Here is a 12,021-nt window from a genome sequence, read left to right on the forward strand (position 1 = left end):
GAGTACAGACGTTGGGAAGTTATGTTGCAGGTGTACAGAACAGTGTTGAGGATGCACTTGGAGTATTGTGTTCAGTTTTGGCCAACTTGCTGTAGGAAAAATGCTGTTAAACAGGATAGAGTGCAGAAGGAATTTACAAGGATGTTGCCAGGACTCAGGGTCTGAGTTGGAGGGAGAGGTTGGACATGCTCGGACATTTTTCTTCAGAGCAAAGGAGACTCGGGGGTGGGGGAGGGTGTTTTAAAAAATTCTCAAGGTCAGGTTCGTAGGAGAGTAGTCTGACACAGAACAAACGACCAAGAGGCGAGTCTGCTAGAATATGAGCGTTTTATTCCCCGCAGCGTCGCCACAACCAGGTCTCATACAACGGGTCTGGCTTATACTCACTCTACATGTTACCGGAACTGGGAGCCGTCAGTTCTCGTAGAACGGTTGCCAACAACCCACGCTCGGCGGTTAAACGTAACCCCGGAGCAGACTCCCCGAACTGGAGACTTTTCCAGCTGATATACTCTTTTCCAGATATAAACATTCATGTGAACAGCAGAGCAAGGCTAAAAAACACATTCCATTCTGGTTACATACAGATAAGAAGATTCACACGGGGAGGTGTGTAATAAGATTCACACGGGACTAAGCAACACCTCCATTCCGGTTAGATTCACACATGTATTGGGACATAATTTTTAACCGTTTCACCACATTCCACTGCTTGGAATTTTACACCACATTCCACTGCTTGGCCCAATACATGTGTTACATTATGATTAATTCAGTTCAATTCGTTTCAGTTAATTTCAGTTCAGTCAATTCAGTGTAGTTCAATTCAGCTCAGTTCAGGTCTGTTCAGTTCAATTCAATTGTGTTCAATTCAGTTCCGTCCATTTCAATTCAATTTAGCTCAGTTCCATTTTGTTCCGTTCAATTTGATTCACTTCAGTTCCACTCAGTTCAGTTCAGTTCAATCCCATTCAATTCTGTTAACTCCGCTTCAGCTTTTTGGACATGCCCACATCCTCCGCTGTACCCCAGGCAAGGGGTTCTTCGGCAGGACTGGGATCCTCTCAAGGGTGGATAGCAGCGACCCTGGGGTTCCTCCGGTTGCCCCCCACCATTTCTCAAACAAACTGCCACGTACATGCCCACATCCATGCCATCCCGGGACGGTCGGGACCTCCACAGTTTGTTCTTCTGGTTTCTTAGTCTTTTTCCAAAACATTGTTCTGTATCAAAATCTCTCCTCAATTGCGATTGACCCTGCTCGCAGCGCCAAATGTTTTAAAAAATTCTCAAGGTCAGGTTCGTAGGAGAGTAGTCTGACACAGAACAAACGACCAAGAGGCGAGTCTGCTAGAATATGAGCGTTTTATTCCCCGCAGCGTCGCCACAACCAGGTCTCATACTTCAACGGGTCTGGCTTATACTCACTCTACATGTTACCGGAACTGGGAGCCGTCAGTTCTCGTAGAGCGGTTGCCAACAACCCACGCTCGGCGGTTAAACGTAACCCCGGAGCAGACTCCCCGAACTGGAGACTTTTCCAGCTGATATACTCTTTTCCAGATATAAACATTCATGTGAACAGCAGAGCAAGGCTAAAAAACACATTCCATTCTGGTTACATACAGATAAGAAGATTCACACGGGGAGGTGTGTAATAAGATTCACACGGGACTAAGCAACACCTCCATTCCGGTTAGATTCACACATGTATTGGGACATAATTTTTAACCGTTTCACCACATTCCACTGCTTGGAATTTTACACCACAGAGGGGCAGGGGTGGGGTGGGGGGGTGGTGTTGATGGTGGATTCTTATGGAAGTGTATCAGATCATGAAAGGCATGGATGGGGCGAATGTACTCAGTGAGGAGGAGTCAAGGACTAGAGAGCATCAGTTTAAGGTGAGAGGGGAAAGAATGAAAGGGAACCAGAGGGGCAATGATTTCACACAGTGGGGTGGGGTGGGGGGGGTAAGCATATGGAATAAGAAGCCAGCGGAAGTGTTTGAGGCAGGTACATAAACGATGTTCAAAAATGCATTTAGAGAAACACATGGATAGGAAAGGATTAGAAGGCTGTGGGCCCTGTACAGGGAAATGGGGTTAGTGTGGATGGACAGTGTGGTCGGCACAGACCAGTTTGGGCTGAAGGGTGTGTCTGTGTGCTGGAGGGCTCTGAATTTAAAAATGGCCAAGCGGAGGCGGTTCCACAAATTTCCCCACCCTCAATGATCGGGGAGTCCAGCGCAAAGGATAAAGCTGAAGCATTTGCAACAACCTGCAGCCAGAAAGACCCAAAGGGCCAATCCATTGTAGTCCCCAGTATCACCGATACCTGTCTTCAGTCAGTACTATTGTCTCCACGTGACAGAGAAACAGCTGCAGATATTGGATACTGTGAAGCCAATGCACCCTGACTAACATTGTGGGAATAAGGTGAAAGAGCTGTGACCCTGAACGTGCCATGTCCCTATCCATTCTGTTCCAGTGCAGCTACAACTGCAGCATCTACCTGGAAATGGAGATAATTTTCCAGTCGCATTCTGTTGCTAAAAACTGGGATAAATGCAACCATGCAAATTCCTCCCCTATCAATCCACTCTCAATCACAAGTGGAGGGATGTAAGCTTTTGTCAACAGTGTTATCAAGGCACATGTCCTCCACACTAACCTGGTCACTGATGCTCAGTCTGTGTTCCACCAGGATTACTCAGATGCTGATATCAGTATAGCTTGGTCCAAGTATGACTAAAAGAGCTGAACATAAAGAGGGGAAGTGAGGGTGACTGCTTTAAGACCAAGGCAGAATTTGACTGAGCAATTTACCAAGGGGTCAGAGGAAAATTGGGCTCAATGGTATTAGAAAACCTCTTTGGTGGTTGGCATCATGTCCTGCACAAAGAAAGACGGTTCTAGTTATCAATGTTCAATCACCACATTCCCAGCACATCTCTGCCAGAGTTCCTCAAGGTACTCTCTTAGACACAACCATGTCAACTGCTCCATCAAAGACCTTCCCTCCACCAGAATGTCAGAAGTGGGGATGTTTGCTCATGATTGCCCAATGTTCAGCCCCATTGACAACGTCACAGATACTGAAACAGTCCCTGTTCAAATGCAGCAAGACCTGAACAACATTCACATTCAGAACACACAACTGCCAGGCAATGACTGTCTGAAACAAGGGAAAATCTCACTATCACACCACGACAGTCTCCATGACATTCCCATTGCTCAATCCCTCACTATTAACATCCTGTGGCTTCTCTGTCTTGGCTGGGATTTGTTGCTTGTCCCTAATTGCCCTTGATTTGATTGGTTTACTCAGCTATTTCAGAATCAGCGACATTGCTGTGGGTCTGGAGTCACATTTAGTCCAGACCAGGTCAAGGCGGTAGATTTCCTTCCCTAATGGGAATTGTGAACAAGATGGGATTTTATAAACGATTAGTTTCACAGTCACAATTACTGAGTAGATATTTTCAAAAAAAGACAGAACACAAAAATCCATCAGCGACAACAATAAAGATTTGAGCCCCAGCCTCAGATGATTAACCTGACTCACTGAATTCCTGTCTCAGTAACACTACCATTATGTCACTTGTTCCACCCACCTGTCGACAGAAGTCTGAACCTCAGACAGATAGCTCAGTGATAGCCATCAGTGTCAAGGAATCAGGAGTTTAATTAACATGGAATCCCTGCAGTGTGGAAACAGGCCATTCAGCCCCACAAATCCACATTCACCTCTGAAAATTAAGCCATCCAGATCCACCCCCCTTACCCTAGATTTACCCCTGACTAATGCACCTAACCTACACACCCCTATGCAATGGGCAATTTGGCACAGCCAGTTCACCTAACCTGCACATCCTTAGATTGCAGGAGAAAACCCACAGAGACAGGGAGAACTCTACACAACCGCCCAAGTCACCCAAGGCTGCAATCAAAACCATCACTAACCATTGTGCCACCATGCTGCCAGAGAGAACATGGGAAGGAATCTTAGAGGCAGTGGAAACCCAGTTCATATTTTATGTTGATTGTGACTCTTGAAAAGTTAGCAGTGTCTGTCCACAGATGCTGCTTGACCACCTGAGTTTTCCCAGCATTCTGTGGTTTCAGATTTCCAGCCTGTGCACTATTTTGCTTTTAGTCCTGAGTGTAGGTTCCTTCCAGAGTCTTCATCATGTGCCAATGCTATGGTTTTAAGAATTATACTAAACAGTGAGAAGCGAAAACAGAATTATCTCTGACTAATAAGGCAGAGCGACCGTGTAGCAGGATGTACCAGTAACAGGAGAATAGTGTGCCAGTAGCAGGAGGGATGTGGCCAACGGATGGAATTTAGTTTGGCAGGATGATCGCACAAAGACAGTAAACTATGCCAGGATAGTCACATATAAGGAACGAGATAAATAAGAGTAAGGGGGGACAGGCTTAGAGTAATGAGAGAAGTAAACAGAGGCAGAGATAAATTAGACAAAGGTGGAGTGAAGCTCGAGGTTGTGATAGGCTACGCGCTGCAGTAAAAATAACCTATGGGGTGAAAGGGGAGGACCGAGAGACACAGCTGAACAGCATAAATCAAAATGTAACCCTCAGATCGGGGTGCTTACTCGTTAGGCACCCATTCTTGCAAGTACGTATCAATAAATTTCACTGCTTCAGAATTTGACTCGGATTGAAATTTATTAATATGTGAGTTTTGTTTCTCACAATTTGGGGGCTCGTGTCCCGGATATCCATCATCACCAGTAGGGTGGGCACCATCGACAGCTGGGAAGACGCGTCCCGCTCCTTTTAGAACGGTCCCGTGTTCCTTGGCGGTGGGTTCCCCCTTCTGGTTGACTGATTGAAATCCGATGGGAGTCTATCTGAACCAGGTGAAAGTAAGTAGGCACAGGGAGCCAGGCAACTCCGTGCATGGACCAAGGTAGGGCAATTGACTTTTAAGTACTGCCTTGGTGGCTGGGATTGAGTTCTAGTAGTTAATAAGTGTCTAACGAAAGAACTCAATATGGGCTGTGCCGAGGGTAAAGTATAAGCCTCTGAAAAACAAATGGAAATGGAGGCGGGGTCCCTGACAACATTCCTCCAGAAAGTCGGTTGGGCAGGATGTTGTGGAATTGGAAAAATAATACTTGCACAAGGGGAAGAGATAGCAAAAAGATGATTAAATATTGTTGCTTTTTATGGACTAAGGAATCCATTCTTTGTCCTGCCGTCTTCTGGCCAAAGTATGGTTTGGATGAAGACTATGTTTGTAAATATTTGAATTTATATGTCAACAGAAAACAGGCATTCAGTCAGGAGGGATCAGATTATACTTAGTGTTGGAAGGGCTAGTAGCTGAAGGGCTACTGAGGGTACACTTTGTAACTAAATCATGGCCAGACATCAAAAAATAAATTCTGAAAATAGATGGGTGGAGTGAGAAATCACTCGAATTGTTAAGAGATGCACAGAAAGTGTTTGTAAAGAGAGAGGATGAGAAGAAAAAGCAGAAGGCAAAAATAATGGTAGCCACGGTTGACTAAGTAGTCAAGAAAAGAACCAAATCAGTGACTAGCCACCGGAGTGGAGGTGGGAGCATGTAGAACATAGAGGAGGGGTAGAGGACGAGGAGGACCTCTCGTAGGGTCCAGTCAACAGGGACAAGGACAGAGGTGGAGACCCCAACAAGCAGGGTGTTACATCCAGAAAAGAAAATTCAAAAGATAGAGGGATGGAGCGAGAAGCCTCTTGGGTTGTTGGTGAGTGAGTGAGTGAGTGAGTGAGTGAGTCTTGTTCCCTGGAGCTTGAGATCCGGGACTGTTTTGTATCTGATTTCTATTATGGAAATTTAACATGATTTCTTTTAAGGTTAAGGATTTTACAGTGATTATGAAATAAAATGTCAACTCCTGTTCTTTTTACAGGTCATGACTGCCTTACTATCAGTTTCTAACTAATCTCTTTTATCCTTACATAAAAACGGCTTAATACGGAGGGAAACAACATGATCACCTTTTTTTGTGTCAGACTCATTTGTTTTCACTTAATTTTAAGCCGTAGCTTTATTCAGAAAGTTCCCTCCCTCATTGACAGTTGAAGTTTCAGTTCAACATTAGATTGTAATAAATCAATCCTATGGTTAATACCTGTGACCTTGGATTCGGCCATTATTCATGCATTATAAGTTTTTTTTAACTTGACTAGACAAATCCTTTTAAGACAGCTCTGGTTATTTCACGACCTATAGCATTGTAATTGAGCAATGACTGGTCAGGACTACTTAAGAAAACTAATTTTGTATTTAAATTAAGGGACTAAAAGCGGGTAATAATAGTGGATTTCAAAGTTCGGAACTGTATGCATTTTGGATTTTAAATATTAAATACTGAATAAATGAATTTATAATATATAAATATATATTTACAAGTAAGATTCCAAAATGTATAGTTAGGAACAGGCTTTAAAGTTAGACAAGCATAAATTGATAAATTGGTATTTGAAGCTATAGGGAGCCAGAAATATTGCAATATTTCTGAAAACAAAAATAAAGGTTTAAACAAAACATTGGGTGATGAAGAATGGTCATTAGGTGGCCCTAAAGCTGTTCAATTGGTTAAATCGGCTCAGCAATTGATCTGGCAACGTAACATGGGAGTGGGAACGAAAGAGCTAATTGGACTATGGCGACAGTTTTGTGATGAGAGGCACGAAGAATCAGTTTTGCGCTCATGACAAGATACTACCACCAAATTGGGGATTGAATTAACTGCAAATGGTGCGATGGAATCTGTTGAGGTTTTTAAAAATGAATGCACTCGAGCAAAACAATTACAGAAACAGAATGAGACGTCACAAGTGACTGGTAAACAAACAGAACTGCGCAATTACAGTTTCTAAAATGTTTTAGCCACTTGTTGCGTTTCCACCCTGAATTACAGATAATGATTATTTTATTCATATTATATATATAATTAATAATTAATATTTATAATATATCAATTGTATTAGCCTGAATCAATATTAATTAACAGGATTCCTTCACACTCTCTCAGTGACCTGTCATATTGATTCATAGCTAATTTAAAACATGACAGCATTAATTCATTGTTAATTAAAGAATGGAAAGCTACATTACTGACCAGAGTGTATGCAGGCAGTGGCAGCAACAGCCTTATTGGTAGAGGAGAGTCGGAAACTTACTTTTGGGGGAGCCTTAATAGTCAGCACCCCACATCTAGTATGGACCATATTAAATCAGAAAGCAGGGCGTTGGCTTACGGATTCTAGAATTCTAAAATATGAAGCAATTTTAATAGAGAGTGATGACCTCACATTGATCACAGACATTTGTCTGAATCCAGCTACCTTTCTCTGGAAAGGGGAGGATGATGCTCCCTCAAACCCAGAACATGACTGCCTCGACATTGTAGAATATCAGACTAAAGTAAGAATGAACCTTAGAGATATCCCTCTACATGCTGGGGCCAGGCTGTTCATTGATGGGTCCTCCAGAGTAATTGAAGGTAAAAGTCACAATGGATATGCAGTAGTGGATGGAATAGAGGGGAGTGTTATTGAGGCTAGTTGACTACCCAATGATTGGTTGGCACAGACTTGCGAACTTTATGCACTAGGAAGGGCCCTTAAGAGCTTGGAAAGCAAAGAAGGAACCATATCCACAAATTCTAAGTATGCCTTCGGGGTGGCACACACATTTGGGAAGATGTGGCAGGAGAGGGGACTGATAAACAGTAGGGGTAAAGAACTGGCTCATGAGGAATTGGTAAAGGAAGTATTGGAATCCCTTTCATTGCCAAAGGAAATAGCAATAGTCCACATAAATGGACATCAGCAGGGAAATGATCCTGAAACAAAAGGAAATAGATTGGCGGATGAAGTCGCTAAGGAGGCAGCTCTGAACCCTCAACCCGCTACAATATATATATTTTGGTCCCTATGGTGCAGGAACCTGGGGGGAGACCGATATTTAGCGCTAAGGAAGAGAGAGAGTTAGAAGAACTGGGAGCTACGCAGACAGTAGAGGGGCGCTGGATGCTACCCGATGGGCAGGAGATGCTAAATAAGATGATGGTGCGAGAAATTATGGCTGTCTTACACCAGGGGAGTCTCTGGGGAGTGCAAGCAATGTGTGATTTGGTCCTAAGGAAATATGGATGCAAAGGGATCTATACGATAGCCAAACAGATATGTGAGGGATGTATAACATGCAAGAAAGTCAACAAGAAGGTATTGAGGAAACAAGTCCCAGGAGGGAGAGAACCTGGGCTCCGACCATTTCATTCAAGTAGATTATACCGAATTACCCCGAGTGGGAAGACTGAGGTATATGCTGGTAATGGTTGATCACCGATCTGGATGGGTGGAGGCGTACCCTTTAGCCACTGCCACTGCAAGTGGGGTGTCCAAGATAATACTTGAACACATAATTCCCAGAGACGGGATAGTGGAATGCATGGATTCAGATCAGGGAATTCATTTTACTTCCAGGGTACTCCAGGGAGTAATGAAGGGTTAGGTATCTCCTGGGAGTTCCACACCCCTTGACACCCACCTTCATCAGGTAAGGTTGAGAAAATGAACCAGACACTCAAGAAGCAGTTATCGAAATTAGTCGTAGAAACCAGACTCCCTTAGACTAAGTGTTTACCTATAGCCCTTTTGCGAGTGCGGACAGCCCCAAGGAAAGATATGGGCTGTCCCCTTATGAGATATTGCTTGGCCTGCCCTATCTGGGAACGAAAGCAGAACTGCCAACTCTGGAGACTAAAGATCTGTTCTTTAAAAAGTATATACTTGGCTTGTCCTCGTCTTTGCCTTTTCTTAGGAGACAAGGATTACTGGCACAGACTCCGCCCCTTAAATTCACCGTTCATCCCATCCGACTGGGAGATTGGGTCCTAATTAGGTCATAGACAAACTAAATTGCACCCAGATTGGGAGGGACCGTACCAGGCTCTTTTGATAACTGAAACGACGATACGCACGGCAGAGAAAGGCTGGACTCACTACACCAGGATTAAAGGACCAGGGGAATCCCCACTTAAGAAGGAAGTTCTGGACAGCAGAATCAACAGAAGAGCCACTGAAACTCAGACTCAAAAACTTTAAGTAACTGATTTTTATGCGGACACAGGATAGTTTCTTTTTGATATCTGTATATTGTATTGCATGTTAAATCTCTCGGTCCTTCAATACTATTGTAGGATGCTGGGGACGCTTAGGGTTACCATATTAGCCTACTTAGTATTGGGATCTTGTCAAATGATGCTGTCATCTCCATATTTGTTATTAACGGTCCCCGAGTCTGAATATCCGCAAGTAATAGAGGTCGATGCTTGCAGTCTAATAGAATGCATAGATGTAAAGTATCAGAGGGAGTATATCTCCTCCGAAATCCTTCTTAGACCCAACTGGACACAAGGTATGGTTCGCAAAAACCAGCACCTGGCATCACTATCCATAGAGCCCCTTTTCGCCCAGCCTTAAACTGTCCTGACAAAACGTGCCACCCAATAAATCTCACCATCAAAAATACCTCCTCTGAAGACTCCTTTCCCCGTAAAACCGGGTCTCTACTTCTTAGTAATAATTTAAAGATAGTAATGGCTGCCACTGGAAAGTGTTTTTCGGGCTGCTGTTTCCAGATAGACATAGGAAACAGAAAACGAGCCAAACAACTTGATATTAAGATACATCCTTTTGCCCCTCCCAATGACCCAAAGGTGGTTAAAAATTATAGAGGTGAAGGACTTGAAGCAGACCATTGAAATAGAAACTGGATACGGGGACGCAAATGCCTGGGTTGAATGGGTAAAGTACACTGTTAAAACTCTGAATAAAAGCAATTGCTACGCATGTGCCTCCGGTAGACCAGTTGCCCCCAAAGTCCCCTTTCCATTCGGGTGGAACCAAAACAGGAAGGGCATAGAATGTACGATAGCCCTGTATCAGGATTAGACTGGATGGAATGATAGGAATTGTATATCCCTCCCTTGGAGAAGACAGACTTGAAAGCTTCCCCCCGCCCCCGTTTTTGACCACGGTCAGGAATCACACATTGTGTATAAGCCAACAGCGTCAAATCGGTCCAGAGACTTGGGGGGAGCTGAGGTCATGTATAGAAACTCAATGACACCAAAACGGATAAAGGAGGGAACTACTCAGCACTCAGGGTTCCCCGGGCAGATCTCTGGTGATACTGTGGAGGCATAATATTGCAACCTACCTAGTCACATAAGGAATGAGATAAATAGAGTAAGGGCGACAGGCTTAGAGTAATGGGAGAAGTAAACAGAGGCAGAGAGAAGCTAGGCAAAGGTGGAGCAAAGCTAGAGTTGTGATTGGTTACTTTTATTGTAGCACGTAGCCTATGGGGTGAAAGGGGAGGACAGAGACGCAGCTGAACAGCATAAATCAGAATGTAACCCCCAGATCGGGGTGCTCATTAGGCACCCATTCTTGCAAGTATATCAATAAAATTCGCTGCTTCAGAATTTGACTCGGACTGAAATTTATTAATGTGAGTTTTGTTTCTCACAATACTCTTCCTGCTGTTGGAGTTGCAGGAGACACAATGTTTTGAGAGTTTGCCTTTCATCAAGGGGGTATGAATGGGAACTGACTGTTGGACCAGGAAGAGAGGGAGGACTGCAGGTGTGGAGGTCAGTCAAAATGTGGTGCTGGAAGAGCACAACTACTCAGGCAGCATCTGAGGAACAGGAGAATCAACATTTCAAGCATAAGCTTGGCATCAGGAATGTGGGAGGGGTATCCAGGGGGAAGGGTTTGGATCAGGGTGAAAAGTAGCTGGGAATACAAATGTTAGGAGGGATGGTGTTAGTGATACATCAAATACATCCAAGGTGGTCTAAACTACTCACTGGAAGCAGCAAATATCTGCCAGAACCAAATCATTCAGGAAACTCAGTTCACGGATTGGAGAGGCTAAACCTAGAGATTGTACCCAGGAATAGTTTAAATTAAAGAAGGATGCAGAAACAAACCAGGTCCAGACAGAAGACACCATGAATCACTGCTTTATTGACTCATTCAATCACCAGTTGATGGGTGTTTGCTTGTGTCTCCTGGACAGGAACAAGGCCAGCAATGAAGCAAAGATCAGACAGACAGCTGTCACAGTCAGGACCATCACAACCAGCTCTGACTCCACACCTACAAAACAAGGAGAAACCACTGGTTACTGAGGGAAAACAGGGACAGAAAGGGATACTAGCAGGCAGCCAACTCACCCCTTGGAGACCTATCCTGCATCCTTCCGTCACCCTCAGTCAGGGGCTGAGTTGGCAGGTTGTTCAGCTCAGTATCCAGAATGATCAGGGGGCCAAGTGAGGCCTCCCCCTCCCACTTCAATCCAGCTTCCCTCTCTGCAAGATCAACATCCCAGTCAGGGAGGGGGAGTGGGAGTGAGGAGAGAGCCCCAACATCTAGAGGGTCAACATCCTACCAGCTTCAGGGCCAAGGTCTCTCCTTCCTCTGGAGGGGGATCAGGATCTCCCTTGTGCTCCCACAGTTCCCCACATGGCAACAGGCACAAATGTCACTGTCCGACTCCTCCAATGGGGTCCAGCTAAACAAGAGAAACAGCCCATCAACCACATGGTGCATCACCTCTCCCAACAACAACATCCCTGAGGGACAGGGAGAGGGAACTTACATATTCTGCAGGTTCTGGAAAGTACAAGCTTTCAAAGTTTGGGAGAAGATTGGTAGCTCGGGTGCCCGTTGTGGTGCTGTTCGCCAAGCTGGGAATTTGTGTTGCAGACATTTCGTCCCCTGTCTTGGTGACATCCTCAGTGCTTGGGAGCCTCCTGTGAAGCACTTCTGTGATCTTCCTCCGGCATTTATAGTGGTTTGAATCTGCCGCTTCCAGCTGTCCGCTGCAGTGGTCGGTATATTGGGTCCAGGTCGATGTGCTTGTTGATTGAATCCGTGGATGAGCACAGATCGACCTGGACCCAATATACCGAGCACTGCAGCTACA

The sequence above is a fragment of the Chiloscyllium plagiosum genome, unplaced genomic scaffold (assembly GCF_037043375.1).
Source record: "Chiloscyllium plagiosum isolate Xiang-an unplaced genomic scaffold, Cpla_swu_hap1 HiC_scaffold_39, whole genome shotgun sequence".
Lineage (NCBI taxonomy): Eukaryota > Metazoa > Chordata > Chondrichthyes > Orectolobiformes > Hemiscylliidae > Chiloscyllium > Chiloscyllium plagiosum.